This window comes from Scyliorhinus torazame, chromosome 6 (genome assembly GCF_047496885.1).
Source record: "Scyliorhinus torazame isolate Kashiwa2021f chromosome 6, sScyTor2.1, whole genome shotgun sequence".
In the NCBI taxonomy this organism is placed as follows: Eukaryota; Metazoa; Chordata; class Chondrichthyes; order Carcharhiniformes; family Scyliorhinidae; genus Scyliorhinus; species Scyliorhinus torazame.
In genome coordinates this window covers 17,574,639-17,593,803 of record NC_092712.1, presented here as the reverse complement: position 1 = coordinate 17,593,803, position 19,165 = coordinate 17,574,639, and positions in this window count along the sequence as shown.

Genomic DNA, 19,165 nt, shown 5'->3' with positions numbered 1-19,165 from the left:
TGAACTCCTGCTGCTTTATGCTCTCTCTCTGAACTCCTGCTGCTTTATGCTCTCTCTCTCTCTGAACTCCTGCTGCTTTATGCACTCTCTCTCTGAACTCCTGCTGCTTTACGCTCTCTCTCTCTCTCTCTGAACTCCTGATGCGTTATGCTCTCTCTCTCTCTCTCTGAACTCCTGCTGCTTTATGTTCTCTCTCTCTGAACTCCTGCTGCTTTATGCTCTCTCTCTCTCTCTGAACTCCTGCTGCTTTATGCTCTCTCTCTCTCTCTGAACTCCTGCTGCTTTATGCTCTCTCTCTCTGAACTCCTGCTGCTTTATGCTCTCTCGCTCGGAACTCCTGCTGCTTTCTGCTCTCTCTCTCTCTTTCTCTGAACTCCTGCTGCTTTATGCTCTCTCTCTCTGAACTCCTGCTGCTTTATGTTCTCTCTCTCTGAACTCCTGCTGCTTTATGCTCGTTCTCTCTGAAGTCCTGCTGCTTTATGCTCTCTCTCTCTCTGAACTCCTGCTGCTTTATGCTCTCTCTCTCTGAACTCCTGCTGCTTTATGCTCTCTCTCTCTCTTTCTCTGAACTCCTGCTGCTTTATGCTCTCTCACTCGAACTCCTGCTGCTTTATGCTTTCTGTCTCTCTGCACTCCTGCTGCTTTATGCTTTCTTTCTCTCCCTGAACTCATTCTACTTTATGCTCTCTCTCTTTCTCTGAACTCCTGCTGCTTTATGGTCTCTCGCTCTCTCTGCACTCCTGCAGCTTTATGCATTCTTTCTCTGAACTCGTGCTGCTTTATGATCTCTCTCTCTCTCTCTCTGAACTCCTGCTGCTTTATATTCTCTCTCTCTCTGAACTCCTGCTGCTTTTTGCTCTCTCACTCTCTCTCTCTCTCTGAACTCCTGCTGCTTTATGTTCTCTCTCTCTCACTCTCTCTCTCGCTCTCTCGCTCTCTCTCTCTCTGAACTCCTGTTGCTTTATGCTCTCTCTCTCTCTCTTTGAAGTCCTGCTGCTTTATGCTCTCTCTCTATCTCTCTCTGAACTCCTGCTGCTTTATGATCTCTCTCTCTCTCTCTCTCTCTGAACTCCTGCTGCTTTATGCTCTCTCTCTGAACTCCTGCTGCTTTACACGCTCTCTCTCTCTCTCTGAACTCCTGATGCTTTATGCGCTCTCTGAACTCCTGCTGCTTTATGCTCTCTCTCTCTGAACTCTTGCTGCTTTATGCTCTCTCTCTCTCTCTCTCTCTCTCTCTCACTTGAACTCCTGCTGCTTTATGCTCTCTCTCTCTCTCTCTCTGAACAGCTGCTGCTTTATGCTCACTCTCTCTCTGAACTCCTGATGCTTTATGCTCTCTCTCTCTCTCTCTGAACTCCTGCTGCTTTATGCTCTCTCTCTGAACTCCTGCTGCTTTATGTTCTCTCTCTCTGAACTCCTGCTGCTTTATGCTCTCTCTCTCTCTCTCTCTCTGAACTCCTGCTGCTTTATGCTCTCTCTCTCTGAACTCTTGCTGCTTTATGCTCTCTCTCTCTGAACTCCTGCCGCTTTATGCTCTCTCTCGTTGAACTCCTGCTGCTTTATGCTCTCTCTCTCTCTTTCTCTGAACTCCTGCTGCTTTATGCTCTCTCTCTCGAACTCCTGCTGCTTTATGCTTTCTGTCTCTCTGCACTCCTGCTGCTTTATGCTCTCTTTCACTCCCTGAACTCATGCTGCTTTATGCTCTCTCTCTTTCTCTGAACTCCTGCTGCTTTATGCTCTCTCGCTCTCTCGCTCACTCTGCACTCCTGCAGCTTTATGCTCTCTCTCTCCCTCTCTGAACTCCTGCTGCTTTATGCTCTCTCTCTCTCTCTCTGAACTCCTGCTGCTTTATGCTCTCTCTCTGAACTCCTGCTGCTTTATGCTCTCTCTCTCTCTGAACTCCTGCTGCTTTATGCACTCTCTCTCTGAACTCCTGCTGCTTTACGCTCTCTCTCTCCCTCTCTGAACTCCTGATGCTTTATGCTCTCTCTCTCTCTCTGAACTCCTGCTGCTTTATGTTCTCTCTCTCTGAACTCCTGCTGCTTTATGCTCTCTCTCTCTCTCTGAACTCCTGCTGCTTTATGCTCTCTCTCTCTCTCTGAACTCCTGCTGCTTTATACTCTCTCTCTCTGAACTCCTGCTGCATTATGCTCTCTCGCTCGGAACTCCTGCTGCTTTATGCTCTCTCTCTCTCTTTCTCTGAACTCCTGCTGCTTTATGCTCTCTCTCTCTGAACTCCTGCTGCTTTATGTTCTCTCTCTCTGAACTCCTGCTGCTTTATGCTCGTTCTCTCTGAAGTCCTGCTGCTTTATGCTCTCTCTCTCTCTGAACTCCTGCTGCTTTATGCTCTCTCTCTCTGAACTCCTGCTGCTTTATGCTCTCTCTCTCTCTTTCTCTGAACTCCTGCTGCTTTATGCTCTCTCTCTCTGAACTCCTGCTGCTTTATGTTCTCTCTCTCTGAACTCCTGCTGCTTTATGCTCGTTCTCTCTGAAGTCCTGCTGCTTTATGCTCTCTCTCTCTCTGAACTCCTGCTGCTTTATGCTCTCTTTCTCTGAACTCCTGCTGCTTTATGCTCTCTCACTCGAACTCCTGCTGCTTTATGCTTTCTGTCTCTCTGCACTCCTGCTGCTTTATGCTTTCTTTCTCTCCCTGAACTCATTCTGCTTTATGCTCGCTCTCTTTCTCTGAACTCCTGCTGCTTTATGGTCTCTCGCTCTCTCTGCACTCCTGCAGCTTTATGCATTCTTTCTCTGAACTCCTGCTGCTTTATGATCTCTCTCTCTCTCTCTCTCTGAACTCCTGCTGCTTTATATTCTCTCTCTCTCTGAACTCCTGCTGCTTTTTGCTCTCTCTCTCTCTCTCTCTCTGAACTCCTGCTGCTTTATGTTCTCTCTCTCTCACTCTCTCTCTCGCTCTCTCGCTCTCTCTCTCTCTGAACTCCTGTTGCTTTATGCTCTCTCTCTCTCTCTTTGAACTCCTGCTGCTTTATGCTCTCTCTCTCTCTCTCTCTGAACTCCTGCTGCTTTATGATCTCTCTCTCTCTCTCTCTGAACTCCTGCTGCTTTGTGCTCTCTCTCTGAAGTCCTGCTGCTTTACACGCTCTCTCTCTCTCTCTGAACTCCTGATGCTTTATGCGCTCTCTGAACTCCTGCTGCTTTATGCTCCCTCTCTCTGAACTCTTGCTGCTTTATGCTCTCTCTCTCTCTCTCTCTCTGAACTCCTGCTGCTTTATGCTCACTCTCTCTCTGAACTCCTGATGCTTTGTGCTCTCTCTCTCTCTCTGAACTCCTGCTGCTTTATGCTCTCTCTCTGCCTGAACCCCAGCTGGTTCATGCTCTCTCTCTGAACTCCTGCTGCTTTATGCTCTCTCTCTCTCTCTCTCTCTCTCTCAGAACTCCTGCTGCTTTATGCTCTCTCTCTCTCTCTGAACTCCTGCTGCTTTATGCTCTCTCTCTCTCTGAACTCCTGTTGCTTCATGCTCTCTCTTCTCTCTGAACTCCTGCTGCTTTATTCTCTTTCTCTCTCTCTATGAACTCCTGTTGCTTTATATTCCCTCTCTCTGAACTCCTGCTGCTTTATGTTCTCTCTCTCTGAACTCCTGCTGCTTTATGCTCTCTCTCTCTCTCTCTGAACTCCTGCTGCTTTATGCTCTCTCTCTCTGAACTCCTGCTGCTTTATGCTCTCTCTCTCTCTCTTTGATGTCCTGCTGCTTTATGCTCTCTCTCTATCTCTCTCTGAACTCCTGCTGCTTTATGATCTCTCTCTCTCACTCTCTCTCTGAACTCCTGCTGCTTTATGCTCTCTCTCTGAACTCCTGCTGCTTTACACGCTCTCTCTCTCTCTCTGAACTCCTGATGCTTTATGCGCTCTCTGAACTCCTGCTGCTTTATGCTCTCTCTCTCTGAACTCTTGCTGCTTTATGCTCTCTCTCTCTCTCTCTCTCTCTCTCACTTGAACTCCTGCTGCTTTATGCTCTCTCTCTCTCTCTCTCTGAACTGCTGCTGCTTTATGCTCACTCTCTCTCTGAACTCCTGATGCTTTATGCTCTCTCTCTCTCTCTCTCTCTCTCTGAACTCCTGCTGCTTCATGCTCTCTCTCTCTGAACTCCTGCTGCTTTATGCTCTCTCTCTCTCTCTGAACTCCTGTTGCTTTATGCTCTCTCTATGAACTCCTGCTGCTTTATGCTCTCTCTCTCTCCCTCTCTGAACTCCTGCTGCTTTATGCTCTCTCTCTCTCTCTCTCTCTGAACTCCTGCTGCTTTATGCTCTCTCTCCGAACTCCTGCTGCTTTATGCTCTCTCTCTCTCTGAACTCCTGCTGCTTTATGCACACTCTCTCTGAACTCCTGCTGCTTTATGCTCTCTCTCTCTCTCTGAACTCCTCTGCTTTATGCTCTCTCTCTCTCTGAACTCCTGCTGCTTTATGCTCTCTCTCTCTGAACTCCTGCTGCTTTATGCTCTCTCTCTCTGAACTCCTGCTGCTTTATGCTCTCTCTCTCTATTTCTCTGAACTCCTGTTGCTTTATGCTCTCTCTCTCTGAACTCCTGCTGCTTTATGTTCTCTCTCTCTGAACTCCTGCTGCTTTATGCTCGTTCTCTCTGAACTCCTGCTGCTTTATGCTCTCTCTCTCTCTGAACTCCTGCTGCTTTATACTCTCTCTCACTGAACTCCTGCTGCTTTATGCTCACTCTCTCTCTCTTTCTCTGAACTCCTGCTGCTTTATGCTCTCTCTATCGAACTCCTGCTGCTTTATGCACACTCTCTCTGAACTCCTGCTGCTTTACGCTCTCTCTCTCTGAACTCCTGATGCTTTATGCTCTCTCTCTCTCTCTGAACTCCTGCTGCTTTATGTTCTCTCTCTCTGAACTCCTGCTGCTTTCTGCTCTCTCTCTCTCTCTGAACTCCTGCTGCTTTATGCTCTCTCTCTCTCTGAACTCCTGCTGCTTTATGCTCTCTCTCTCTGAACTCCTGCTGCTTTATGCTCTCTCTCTGAACTCCTGCTGCTTTACACGCTCTCTCTCTCTCTCTGAACTCCTGATGCTTTATGCGCTCTCTGAACTCCTGCTGCTTTATGCTCTCTCTCTCTGAACTCTTGCTGCTTTATGCTCTCTCTCTCTCTCTCTCTCTCTCTCTCACTTGAACTCCTGCTGCTTTATGCTCTCTCTCTCTCTCTCTCTGAACAGCTGCTGCTTTATGCTCACTCTCTCTCTGAACTCCTGATGCTTTATGCTCTCTCTCTCTCTCTCTGAACTCCTGCTGCTTTATGCTCTCTCTCTGAACTCCTGCTGCTTTATGTTCTCTCTCTCTGAACTCCTGCTGCTTTATGCTCTCTCTCTCTCTCTCTCTCTGAACTCCTGCTGCTTTATGCTCTCTCTCTCTGAACTCTTGCTGCTTTATGCTCTCTCTCTCTGAACTCCTGCCGCTTTATGCTCTCTCTCGTTGAACTCCTGCTGCTTTATGCTCTCTCTCTCTCTTTCTCTGAACTCCTGCTGCTTTATGCTCTCTCTCTCGAACTCCTGCTGCTTTATGCTTTCTGTCTCTCTGCACTCCTGCTGCTTTATGCTCTCTTTCACTCCCTGAACTCATGCTGCTTTATGCTCTCTCTCTTTCTCTGAACTCCTGCTGCTTTATGCTCTCTCGCTCTCTCGCTCACTCTGCACTCCTGCAGCTTTATGCTCTCTCTCTCCCTCTCTGAACTCCTGCTGCTTTATGCTCTCTCTCTCTCTCTCTGAACTCCTGCTGCTTTATGCTCTCTCTCTGAACTCCTGCTGCTTTATGCTCTCTCTCTCTCTGAACTCCTGCTGCTTTATGCACTCTCTCTCTGAACTCCTGCTGCTTTACGCTCTCTCTCTCTCTCTCTGAACTCCTGATGCTTTATGCTCTCTCTCTCTCTCTGAACTCCTGCTGCTTTATGTTCTCTCTCTCTGAACTCCTGCTGCTTTATGCTCTCTCTCTCTCTCTGAACTCCTGCTGCTTTATGCTCTCTCTCTCTCTCTGAACTCCTGCTGCTTTATACTCTCTCTCTCTGAACTCCTGCTGCATTATGCTCTCTCGCTCGGAACTCCTGCTGCTTTATGCTCTCTCTCTCTCTTTCTCTGAACTCCTGCTGCTTTATGCTCTCTCTCTCTGAACTCCTGCTGCTTTATGTTCTCTCTCTCTGAACTCCTGCTGCTTTATGCTCGTTCTCTCTGAAGTCCTGCTGCTTTATGCTCTCTCTCTCTCTGAACTCCTGCTGCTTTATGCTCTCTCTCTCTGAACTCCTGCTGCTTTATGCTCTCTCTCTCTCTTTCTCTGAACTCCTGCTGCTTTATGCTCTCTCACTCGAACTCCTGCTGCTTTATGCTTTATGTCTCTCTGCACTCCTGCTGCTTTATGCTTTCTTTCTCTCCCTGTACTCATTCTGCTTTATGCTCGCTCTCTTTCTCTGAACTCCTGCTGCTTTATGGTCTCTCGCTCTCTCTGCACTCCTGCAGCTTTATGCATTCTTTCTCTGAACTCCTGCTGCTTTATGATCTCTCTCTCTCTCTCTCTCTGAACTCCTGCTGCTTTATATTCTCTCTCTCTCTGAACTCCTGCTGCTTTTTGCTCTCTCTCTCTCTCTCTCTCTGAACTCCTGCTGCTTTATGTTCTCTCTCTCTCACTCTCTCTCTCGCTCTCTCGCTCTCTCTCTCTCTGAACTCCTGTTGCTTTATGCTCTCTCTCTCTCTCTTTGAACTCCTGCTGCTTTATGCTCTCTCTCTCTCTCTCTCTGAACTCCTGCTGCTTTATGATCTCTCTCTCTCTCTCTCTGAACTCCTGCTGCTTTGTGCTCTCTCTCTGAAGTCCTGCTGCTTTACACGCTCTCTCTCTCTCTCTGAACTCCTGATGCTTTATGCGCTCTCTGAACTCCTGCTGCTTTATGCTCCCTCTCTCTGAACTCTTGCTGCTTTATGCTCTCTCTCTCTCTCTCTCTCTGAACTCCTGCTGCTTTATGCTCACTCTCTCTCTGAACTCCTGATGCTTTGTGCTCTCTCTCTCTCTCTGAACTCCTGCTGCTTTATGCTCTCTCTCTGCCTGAACCCCAGCTGGTTCATGCTCTCTCTCTGAACTCCTGCTGCTTTATGCTCTCTCTCTCTCTCTCTCAGAACTCCTGCTGCTTTATGCTCTCTCTCTCTCTCTGAACTCCTGCTGCTTTATGCTCTCTCTCTCTCTGAACTCCTGTTGCTTCATGCTCTCTCTTCTCTCTGAACTCCTGCTGCTTTATTCTCTTTCTCTCTCTCTATGAACTCCTGTTGCTTTATATTCCCTCTCTCTGAACTCCTGCTGCTTTATGTTCTCTCTCTCTGAACTCCTGCTGCTTTATGCTCTCTCTCTCTCTCTCTGAACTCCTGCTGCTTTATGCTCTCTCTCTCTGAACTCCTGCTGCTTTATGCTCTCTCTCTCTCTCTTTGATGTCCTGCTGCTTTATGCTCTCTCTCTATCTCTCTCTGAACTCCTGCTGCTTTATGATCTCTCTCTCTCACTCTCTCTCTGAACTCCTGCTGCTTTATGCTCTCTCTCTGAACTCCTGCTGCTTTACACGCTCTCTCTCTCTCTCTGAACTCCTGATGCTTTATGCGCTCTCTGAACTCCTGCTGCTTTATGCTCTCTCTCTCTGAACTCTTGCTGCTTTATGCTCTCTCTCTCTCTCTCTCTCTCTCTCACTTGAACTCCTGCTGCTTTATGCTCTCTCTCTCTCTCTCTCTGAACTGCTGCTGCTTTATGCTCACTCTCTCTCTGAACTCCTGATGCTTTATGCTCTCTCTCTCTCTCTCTCTCTCTCTGAACTCCTGCTGCTTCATGCTCTCTCTCTCTGAACTCCTGCTGCTTTATGCTCTCTCTCTCTCTCTGAACTCCTGTTGCTTTATGCTCTCTCTATGAACTCCTGCTGCTTTATGCTCTCTCTCTCTCCCTCTCTGAACTCCTGCTGCTTTATGCTCTCTCTCTCTCTCTCTCTCTCTCTGAACTCCTGCTGCTTTATGCTCTCTCTCCGAACTCCTGCTGCTTTATGCTCTCTCTCTCTCTGAACTCCTGCTGCTTTATGCACACTCTCTCTGAACTCCTGCTGCTTTATGCTCTCTCTCTCTCTCTGAACTCCTCTGCTTTATGCTCTCTCTCTCTCTGAACTCCTGCTGCTTTATGCTCTCTCTCTCTGAACTCCTGCTGCTTTATGCTCTCTCTCTCTGAACTCCTGCTGCTTTATGCTCTCTCTCTCTATTTCTCTGAACTCCTGTTGCTTTATGCTCTCTCTCTCTGAACTCCTGCTGCTTTATGTTCTCTCTCTCTGAACTCCTGCTGCTTTATGCTCGTTCTCTCTGAACTCCTGCTGCTTTATGCTCTCTCTCTCTCTGAACTCCTGCTGCTTTATACTCTCTCTCACTGAACTCCTGCTGCTTTATGCTCACTCTCTCTCTCTTTCTCTGAACTCCTGCTGCTTTATGCTCTCTCTATCGAACTCCTGCTGCTTTATGCACACTCTCTCTGAACTCCTGCTGCTTTACGCTCTCTCTCTCTGAACTCCTGATGCTTTATGCTCTCTCTCTCTCTCTGAACTCCTGCTGCTTTATGTTCTCTCTCTCTGAACTCCTGCTGCTTTCTGCTCTCTCTCTCTCTCTGAACTCCTGCTGCTTTATGCTCTCTCTCTCTCTGAACTCCTGCTGCTTTATGCTCTCTCTCTCTGAACTCCTGCTGCTTTATGCTCTCTCTCTCTGAACTCCTGCTGCTTTATGCTCTCTCTCTCTCTTTCTCTGAACTCCTGTTGCTTTATGCTCTCTCTCTCTGAACTCCTGCTGCTTTATGTTCTCTCTCTCTGAACTCCTGCTGCTTTATGCTCGTTCTCTCTGAACTCCTGCTGCTTTATGCTCTCTCTCTCTCTCTGAACTCCTGCTGCTTTATACTCTCTCTCACTGAACTCCTGCTGCTTTATGCTCTCTCTCTCTCTCTCTTTCTCTGAACTCCTGCTGCTTTATGCTCTCTCTATCGAACTCCTGCTGCTTTATGCTTTCTGTCTCTCTGCACTCCTGCTGCTTTATGCTCTCTTTCTCTCCCTGAACTCATTCTGCTTTATGCTCTCGCTCTTTCTCTGAACTCCTGCTGCTTTATGGTCTCTCGCTCTCTCTGCACTCCTGCAGCTTTATGCATTCTTTCTCTGAACTCGTGCTGCTTTATGATCTCTCTATCTCTCTCTCTCTGAACTCCTGCTGCTTTATACTCTCTCTCTCTCTCTGAACTCCTGCTGCTTTATATTCTCTCTCTCTCTCTGAACTCCTGCTGCTTTATGCTCTCTCTCTCTCTCTCTCTCTCTGAACTCCTGCTGCTTTATGTTCTCTCTCTCTCACTCTCTCTCTCGCTCTCTCGCTCTCTCTCTCTCTGAACTCCTGTTGCTTTATGCTCTCTCTCTCTCTCTTTGAACTCCTGCTGCTTTATGCTCTCTCTCTCTGAAGTCCTGCTGCTTTATGATCTCTCTCTCTCTCTCTCTCTCTGAACTCCTGCTGCTTTATGCACTCACTCTCTGAACTCCTGCTGCTTTACACTCTCTCTCTCTCTCTCTCTGAACTCCTGATGCTTTATGCTCTCTCTGAACTCCTGCTGCTTTATGCTCTCTCTCTCTGAACTCCTGCTGCTTTATGCTCGCTCTCTCTCTCTGAACTCCTGCTGATTAATGCTCTCTCTCTCTGAACTCCTGCTGCTTCATGCTCTCTCTCTCTCTCTCTGAACTCCTGCTGCTTTATGCTCTCTCTCTCTCTGAACTCCTGCTACTTTATGCTCTTTCTCTCTCTGAACTCCGGCTGCTTCATGCTCTCTCTCTCTCTGAGCTCCTGCTGCTTTATGCTCACTCTCTCTCTCTCGCTCTGAACTCCTGCTGCTTTATGCTCTCTCTCTCTCTCTCTCTCTCGCTCTCTCTCTCTCTGAACTCCTGCTGCTTTATGCTCTCCCTCTCTCTCTGAACTCCTGCTGCTTTATGCTCTCTCTCTCTGAACACCTGCTGCTTTATGCTCTCTCTCTCTCTCTCTCTGAACTCCTGCTGCTTTATGCTCTCTCTCTCTGAACTCCTGCTGCTTTATGCTCTCTCTCTCTCTGAACTCCTGCTGCTTTATGCTCGTTGTCTCTGAACTCCTGCTGCTTTATGCTCTCTCTCTCTCTGAACTCCTGCTGCTTCATACTCTCTCTCACTGAATTCCTGCTGCTTTATGCTCTCTCTCTCTCTTTCTCTGAACTCCTGCTGCTTTATGCTCTCTCTATCGAACTCCTGCTGCTTTATGCTTTCTGTCTCTCTGCACTCCTGCTGCTTTATGCTCTCTTTCTCTCCCTGAACTCATTCTGCTTTATGCTCTCTCTCTTTCTCTGAACTCCTGCTGCTTTATGGTCTCTCGCTCTCTCTGCACTCCTGCAGCTTTATGCATTCTTTCTCTGAACTCGTGCTGCTTTATGATCTCTCTCTCTCCCTCTCTCTGAACTCCTGCTGCTTTATATTCTCTCTCTCTCTGAACTCCTGCTGCTTTATGCTCTCTCTCTCTCTCTCTCTCTCTGAACTCCTGCTGCTTTATGTTCTCTCTCTCTCACTCTCTCTCTCGCTCTCTCGCTCTCTCTCTCTCTGAACTCCTGTTGCTTTATGCTCTCTCTCTCTCTCTTTGAACTCCTGCTGCTTTATGCTCTCTCTCTCTCTCTCTCTCTGAACTCCTGCTGCTTTATGATCTCTCTCTCTCTCTCTCTCTCTCTGAACTCCTGCTGCTTTATGCACTCACTCTCTGAACTCCTGCTGCTTTACACTCTCTCTCTCTCTCTCTCTCTGAACTCCTGATGCTTTATGCTCTCTCTGAACTCCTGCTGCTTTATGCTCTCTCTCTCTGAACTCCTGCTGCTTTATGCTCTCTCTCTCTCTCTGAACTCCTGCTGCTTTATGCTCTATCTCTCTGAACTCCTGCTGCTTCATGCTCTCTCTCTCTCTCTCTGAACTCCTGCTGCTTTATGCTCTCTCTCTCTCTGAACTCCTGCTACTTTATGCTCTTTCTCTCTCTGAACTCCTGCTGCTTCATGCTCTCTCTCTCTCTGAGCTCCTGCTGCTTTATGCTCACTCTCTCTCTCTCGCTCTGAACTCCTGCTGCTTTATGCTCTCTCTCTCTCTCTCTCTCTCTCGCTCTCTCTCTCTCTGAACTCCTGCTGCTTTATGCTCTCCCTCTCTCTCTGAACTCCTGCTGCTTTATGCTCTCTCTCTCTGAACTCCTGCTGCTTTATGCTCTCTCTCTCTCTCTCTCTGACCTCCTGCTGCTTTATGCTCTCTCTCTCTGAACTCCTGCTGCTTTATGCTCTCTCTCTCTCTGAACACCTGCTGCTTTTTGCTCGTTGTCTCTGAACTCCTGCTGCTTTATGCTCGTTGTCTCTGAACTTCTGCTGCTTTATGCTCTCTCTCTCTGTACTCCTGCTGCTTTATGCTCTCTCTCTGAACTCCTGCTGCTTTATGCTCGTTCTCTCTGAACTCCTGCTGCTTTATGCTCGCTCTCTCTGAACTCCTGCAGCTTTATGCTCGTTCTCTCTGAACTCCTGCTGCTTTATGCTCTCTCTCTGAACTCCTGCTGCTTTATGCTCCTTCTATCTGAACTCCTGCTGCTTTCTGCTCTCTCTCTCTCTCTCTCTCTGAACTCCTGCTGCTTTATGCTCTCTCTCTCTGAACTCCTGCTGTGCTATGCTCTCTCTCTCTCTCTCTCTCTCTCTCTCTGTCTCTCTCTCTCTCTCTCACTGTGTCTCTGTGTCTCTGTGTCTCTCTCTGTGTCTCTGTGTCTCTCTCTGTCTCTCTCTGTCTCTCTCTTTGTCTCTCTCTGACTCTCTCTCTGTCTCTCTCTCTGTCTCTCTCTCTGTCTCTCTCGCTCTCTCTCGCTCTCTCTCGCTCTCTCTCGCTCGCTCTCGCTCTCGCTCGCTCTCGCTCTCGCTCTCTCTCTCTGAACTCCTGCTGCTTTATGCTCTCTCGCTCTCTCTCTCGCTCTCTCTCTCTGAACTCCTGCTGCTTTATGCTCTCTCGCTCTCTCTCTCGCTGTCTCTCTCTGAACTCCTGCTGCTTTATTCGCTCTCGCTCTCGCTCTCGCTCTCTCTCTCTCTCGCTCTCTCTCTCTGAACACCTGCTGCTTTATGCTCTCTCTCTCTCTCTCTCTCTCGCTCTCTCTCTCTGAACTCCTGCTGCTTTATGCTCTCTCTCTCTCTCTCTCTCTCTCTCTCTGAACTCCTGCTGCTTTATGCTCTCTCGCTCTCTCTCTTGCTCTCTCTCTCTGAACTCCTGCTGCTTTATTCGCTCTCGCTCTCGCTCTCTGAACTCCTGCTGCTTTATGCTCTCTCTCTCTCTCTCTCGCTCTCTCTCTCTGAACTCCTGCTGCTTTATGCTCTCTCGCTCTCTCTCTCGCTCTCTCTCTGTGAACTCCTGCTGCTTTATTCGCTCTCGCTCTCGCTTTCGCTCTCTCTCTCTCTCCTGCAGGAAATCTGAACCAAGAAACCAAAAATGCTGGAAAAGCTCAGTAGACCTGGCAGCACCTGTGGGGAGGAAATGTTTCAGATTTGTGACCTTTCAGCAGATGTTATGAATGCCATGTTTTAAATAGTCTCCGCAGCTTGTCTTGCCACCGCCAAAGATTCAAAGTCTCTCAGATCTGTTCCTGTAAAATTGATCCGTGAATAATGACACACGGACAGGCGTAACTGTCCAAACTGAACTAATATGTTCTGTAATCTCATCATATCATCAGGAGGTGACAGTGGTGCAGTGTAATGTTGTAAGAATAAAGGCCCAGGCTAATTCTCGAGGGTGAACTGGTTCAAATTACACCACAATTGCTGGTGGAATTTAAATTACGTTAATAAAGGCCGTGGTGGACAGTTAGCACTGCTGCCTCACAGCTCCGGGGTCCCAGGTTCAATTCAGGCCTCGGGTCAGTGTGTGTGTGGAGTCTGCACGTTCTCCCCGTGTCTGTGTGAGTTTCTTCCGGGTGCTCCGGTTTCCTCTCATAGTCCATAGATGTGCTGCTTCGGTGGGATTACGGGGATACGGCAGGTAAATGGGCCTAGGTAGGGTGGTGCTCATTCGGAGGGCCGGTGCAGAGTGGATGGGCCGAGTGGCATCCTACTGCACTCTGGATATTGTATGCATTCTTTGAAATCTGGAATACACAGCTAGTATCACTAATTTTTTTTCATAGAACATACAATGCAGAAGGAGGCCATTCGGCCCATCGAGTCTGCACCAACCCACTTAAGCCCTCACTTCTACCCTATCCCGTAACCCAATAACCCCTCCTAACCTTTTTTTGGTCACTAAGGGCAATTTATCATGACCAATCCACCTAACCTGCACGTCTTTGGACTGTGGGTTGAAACCAGAGCACCCGGAGGAAACCCACGCAGACACGGGGAGAACGTGCAGACTCCGCACAGTCAGTGACCCAGTGGGGAATCGAACCAGGGGACCGTGGCGCTGTGAAGCCACAGCGCTACCGTGCTGCCCTCAGTTAAGGGGCAATTTAGCGTGCCCAATCCATCTAACCTGCACGTCTTTGCGTGAAAGACCCCACGCAGACACTGGGAGAATGTGCAAACTGCAGAACAGGCAGTGACCCGGGGCCAGGATCGAACTCGGGTCCTCAGCACCCGTGAGGCATCCGTGCTAACCAATGTGCCACCGTGCCCCCCCGGGCTAGTATCAGTAACGGTGGCCATGGACTTATCATCAATTGTTGTAAAAACCCATCTGGTTCACTCGGGAAGGAAATCTGCCATCCTTACCTGGTCTGGCCCATAGCAACATTGAATCATAACTGTCCTGGGAAATAGCCCAGCAAGCCCCTCAGTTCAAGGGCAATTCGAGGTGGGGAATAAATGCTGTGACACCCACATCCATGGAAGAATAAATAAATAATTGATGACTTATTGCATTGGAGGTAATTTAATTGTGTGGTCAAGACATTCATTGAAAATTAGTTCTCAATTTAAAAAAAACTATTCTTTTGGTGTGTATATTTTGCATAGTATTTCAATGAGTGCGATGAGGTACTTTCTATTTTGATTGGAGGCGGGTTTCATAGGAGTATTTATTCGAGTAATTTAATTGCTCGCCAGAACTTGCTGGATCAGCAAGTGTTTGCGGAAGAGGGGTGATTGAGTGGAGGGTCAAAGCATTGAGGAGACCCTGAGGAAACCAGTATCTAACTACAAAGCGGCAAACAAGGACAGCAGGCCCCAAGACTGACTGATAAGCTGCAGCGTCAAAGGGCGGAAGGAAGATATAATTAACATCATTAACAGGGAATAAAAGAGCAGTCTGTGGGGACAAGATGGCACTTCAGAAAAAAAAGGGCTCAGAGTTATTTGCATAAATTAGGATAGTCTGCTTCTTTCAGCTCCGGCTCAGCTTTTTCCCATTATCCGAAAACTTTCCAATTTAATTAGTTCCTCCCGGACTGTTGGAGGGAGATAAAGAGAGACAGGCCCCAACCTGTGCCTTGTAGACTGGGCTCCCAGACTCCCCCCCCGCCCCACCCCCCACCCCCCACCCCCCACCCCTCCTACCCCGCCACTGCTGAAGGGGCCACGGCAAATCAAATTCATCGTTTTGACTTTGTGAAGCAAGGTGATGTGTTTGATGGGATGCAATCACTGGGGTGTCGCGCCAATCCTATCAGCAAAGATGCCCAATGCGAGGTGAGAGGGGCTGGTTTAGCACACTGGGCTAAATCGCTGGCTTTTAAAGCAGACCCAGGCAGGCCAGCAGCACGGTTCAATTCCCCGTACCAGCCTCCCCGAACAGGCGCCGGAATGTGGCGACTAGGGGCTTTTCACAGTAACTTCATTTGAAGCCTACTCTTGACAATTAGCGATTTCCATTTCATTTCATTTTTCATGATTTGAAACAGAGGGCTGCATTAATTGCAACCCCCCCCCCCCCACCTCTGCTCCAGGTCTCACCCCCACCCCTGCATCAAAGTCAACATCCCACCACCAACAGCCCCTCATACCACCATCCCTCTCTAATAAGAGATAGGCTACAGATTGCCCAGGCTGTTACTATCTGATAAAGATGTACATTGAGAGATAATCCTTTGCAAGCAGAGCTGAGGTACTAATATTGACCTGTCGACTTCCATTTCCATATCCAGGCACTTGGCCACTTGCTGAGGATGCTGAATGCACCTGACCATGACTGGGGCAGGTTGACTCTACCCAGAAAGCCCAGTGTGGCAGCCCCACACCAGCCCCACCAAGCCTCGGCCTGTGATACACTGATCACAGCACTCCCCACCCCCCACTTCCATCTGCCACTCCTCCCAAACCAGCCCTTCCCTTCTGCACAGATCAAACCAAACACCGCTCCTCCCCACACACACCCCTCCCCCACACCCCCTCGCAACCCCCGCCAGCCTCTGCCCCATCTCCTGCCCATCAGGAACTGTGCCCTTGACCCACAGCAGAACTTATTGCCACAACACCTGTAGTTCGTTCCTCAGACTCGTGTAAGACCCTCACTAAAACAAATCTCCTCCATTGCTCGACCTCCTTCCCGGTTTCCAATTGGCCGTATTCATTTATCAAAAACCTAACCCTAACCCTAACCCATGGCTCAGTAGAGTAAATCTTGCCTCCATCAGAACAGTTCCACACCCACATTAAGATAAGAAGACGACGTTATCGAGGCTGACACTCCAAGCCAGTACTAAAGGAGTACTACACCTTCAGAGGGTCAGTACTAAAGGAGTGGTACACCTTCAGAGGGTCAGTACTAAATGAGTGCTACACCTTCAGAGGGTCAGTACTAAAGGAGTGGTACACCTTCAGAGGATCAGTACTAAAGGAATGCTGCACTTTCAGAGGGTCAGTACTAAAGGAGTACTACACCTTCAGAGGGTCAGTACTAAAGGAGTGCTACACCTTCAGAGGGTCAGTACTAAAGGAGTGGTACACCTTCAGAGGGTCAGTACTAAAGGAGTGGTACACCTTCAGAGGATCAGTACTAAAGGAATGCTGCACTTTCAGAGGGTCAGTACTAAAGGAGTACTACACCTTCAGAGGGTCAGTACTAAAGGAATGCTACACCGTCAGACGGTCAGTACTAAAGGAATGCTACACCTTCAGAGGGTCAGTACTAAAGGAGTGGTACACCTTCAGAGGATCAGTACTAAAGGAATGCTGCACTTTCAGAGGGTCAGTACTAAAGGAATGCTACACTTTCAGAGGGTCAGTACTAAAGGAGTACTACACCTTCAGAGGGTCAGTACTAAAGGAATGCTGCACTTTCAGAGGGTCAGTACTAAAGGAATGCTACACCTTCAGAGGGTCAGTACTAAAGGAATGCTACACCTTCAGAGGATCAGTACTAAAGGAATGCTACACCTTCAGAGGATCAGTACTAAAGGAATGCTACACCTTCAGAGGGTCAGTACTAAAGGAATGCTACACCTTCAGAGGGTCAGTACTAAAGGAATGCTACACCGTCAGACGGTCAGTACTAAAGGAATGCTACACCTTCAGAGGGTCAGTACTAAAGGAATGCTGCATCTTCAGAGGGTCAGTACTAAAGGAATGGTACACCGTTAGAGAGTCAGTACTAAAGGAATGCTACACTTTCAGAGGGTCAGTACTAAAGGAGTACTACACCTTCAGAGGGTCAGTACTAAAGGAATGCTGCACTTTCAGAGGGTCAGTACTAAAGGAATGCTACACCTTCAGAGGGTCAGTACTAAAGGAATGCTACACCTTCAGAGGATCAGTACTAAAGGAATGCTACACCTTCAGAGGATCAGTACTAAAGGAATGCTACACCTTCAGAGGGTCAGTACTAAAGGAATGCTACACCTTCAGAGGATCAGTACTAAAGGAATGCTACACCTTCAGAGGGTCAGTACTAAAGGAATGCTACACCTTCAGAGGGTCAGTACTAAAGGAATGCTGCAGTTTCAGAGGGTCAGTACTAAAGGAATGCTACACCTTAAGAGGGTCAGTAGTAAAGGAATGCTACACCTTCAGAGGATCAGTACTAAAGGAGTACTGCACCGTCAGAGGGTCAGTACTGAAGGGATGCTACACCTTCAGAGGGTCAGTACTAAAGGTGTGGTACACCATCAGAGGGTCAGTACTAAAGGAATGCTACACTGTCAGAGGGTCAGTACTAAAGGAATGCTACACCTTCAGAGGGTCAGTTCTAAAGGAATGCTACACCTTCAGAGGATCAGTACTAAAGGAATGCTACACCTTCAGAGGATCAGTACTAAAGGAATGCTACACCTTCAGAGGGTCAGTACTAAAGGAATGCTGCACTTTCAGAGGGTCAGTACTAAAGGAATGCTTCACCTTCAGAGGGTCAGTACTAAAGGAATGCTACACCTTCAGAGGATCAGTACTAAAGGAATGCTACACCTTCAGAGGGTCAGTACTAAAGGAATGCTGCACTTTCAGAGGGTCAGTTCTAAAGGAATGCTACACCTTAAGAGGGTCAGTACTAAAGGAATGCTACACCTTCAGAGGATCAGTACTAAAGGAGTACTGCACCGTCAGAGGGTCAGTACTGAAGGGATGCTACACATTCAGAGGGTCAGCACTAAAGGTGTGGTACACCATCAGAGGGTCAGTACTAAAGGAATGCTACACCTTCAGAGGGTCAGTACTAAAGGTGTGGTACACCTTCAGAGGGTCAGTACTAAAGGAATGCTACACTGTCAGAGGGTCAGTACTAAAGGAATGCTACACCTTCAGAGGGTCAGTTCTAAAGGAATGCTACACCTTCAGAGGATCAGTACTAAAGGAATGCTACACCTTCAGAGGATCAGTACTAGAGGAATGCTACACCTTCAGAGGGTCAGTACTAAAGGAATGCTGCACTTTCAGAGGGTCAGTACTAAAGGAATGCTTCACCTTCAGAGGGTCAGTACTAAAGGAATGCTACACCTTCAGAGGATCAGTACTAAAGGAATGCTACACCTTCAGAGGGTCAGTACTAAAGGAATGCTGCACTTTCAGAGGGTCAGTACTAAAGGAATGCTACACCTTAAGAGGGTCAGTACTAAAGGAATGCTACACCTTCAGAGGATCAGTACTAAAGGAGTACTGCACCGTCAGAGGGTCAGTACTGAAGGGATGCTACACCTTCAGAGGGTCAGCACTAAAGGTGTGGTACACCATCAGAGGGTCAGTACTAAAGGAATGCTACACCTTCAGAGGGTAAGTACTAAAGGAATGCTACACCTTCAGAGGGTCAGTACTAAAGGAATGCTGCAGTTTCAGAGGGTCAGTACTAAAGGAATGCTACACCTTAAGAGGGTCAGTAGTAAAGGAATGCTACACCTTCAGAGGATCAGTACTAAAGGAGTACTGCACCGTCAGAGGGTCAGTACTGAAGGGATGCTACACCTTCAGAGGGTCAGTACTAAAGGTGTGGTACACCATCAGAGGGTCAGTACTAAAGGAATGCTACACTGTCAGAGGGTCAGTACTAAAGGAATGCTACACCTTCAGAGGGTCAGTTCTAAAGGAATGCTACACCTTCAGAGGATCAGTACTAAAGGAATGCTACACCTTCAGAGGATCAGTACTAAAGGAATGCTACACCTTCAGAGGGTCAGTACTAAAGGAATGCTGCACTTTCAGAGGGTCAGTACTAAAGGAATGCTTCACCTTCAGAGGGTCAGTACTAAAGGAATGCTACACCTTCAGAGGATCAGTACTAAAGGAATGCTACACCTTCAGAGGGTCAGTACTAAAGGAATGCTGCACTTTCAGAGGGTCAGTACTAAAGGAATGCTACACCTTAAGTGGGTCAGTACTAAAGGAATGCTACACCTTCAGAGGATCAGTACTAAAGGAGTACTGCACCGTCAGAGGGTCAGTACTGAAGGGATGCTACACCTTCAGAGGGTCAGCACTAAAGGTGTGGTACACCATCAGAGGGTCAGTACTAAAGGAATGCTACACCTTCAGAGGGTCAGTACTAAAGGTGTGGTACACCTTCAGAGGGTCAGTACTAAAGGAATGCTACACTGTCAGAGGGTCAGTACTAAAGGAATGCTACACCTTCCGAGGGTCAGTACTAAAGGAATGCTACACCTTCAGAGGATCAGTACTAAAGGAATGCTACACCTTCAGAGGATCAGTACTAAAGGAATGCTACACCTTCAGAGGG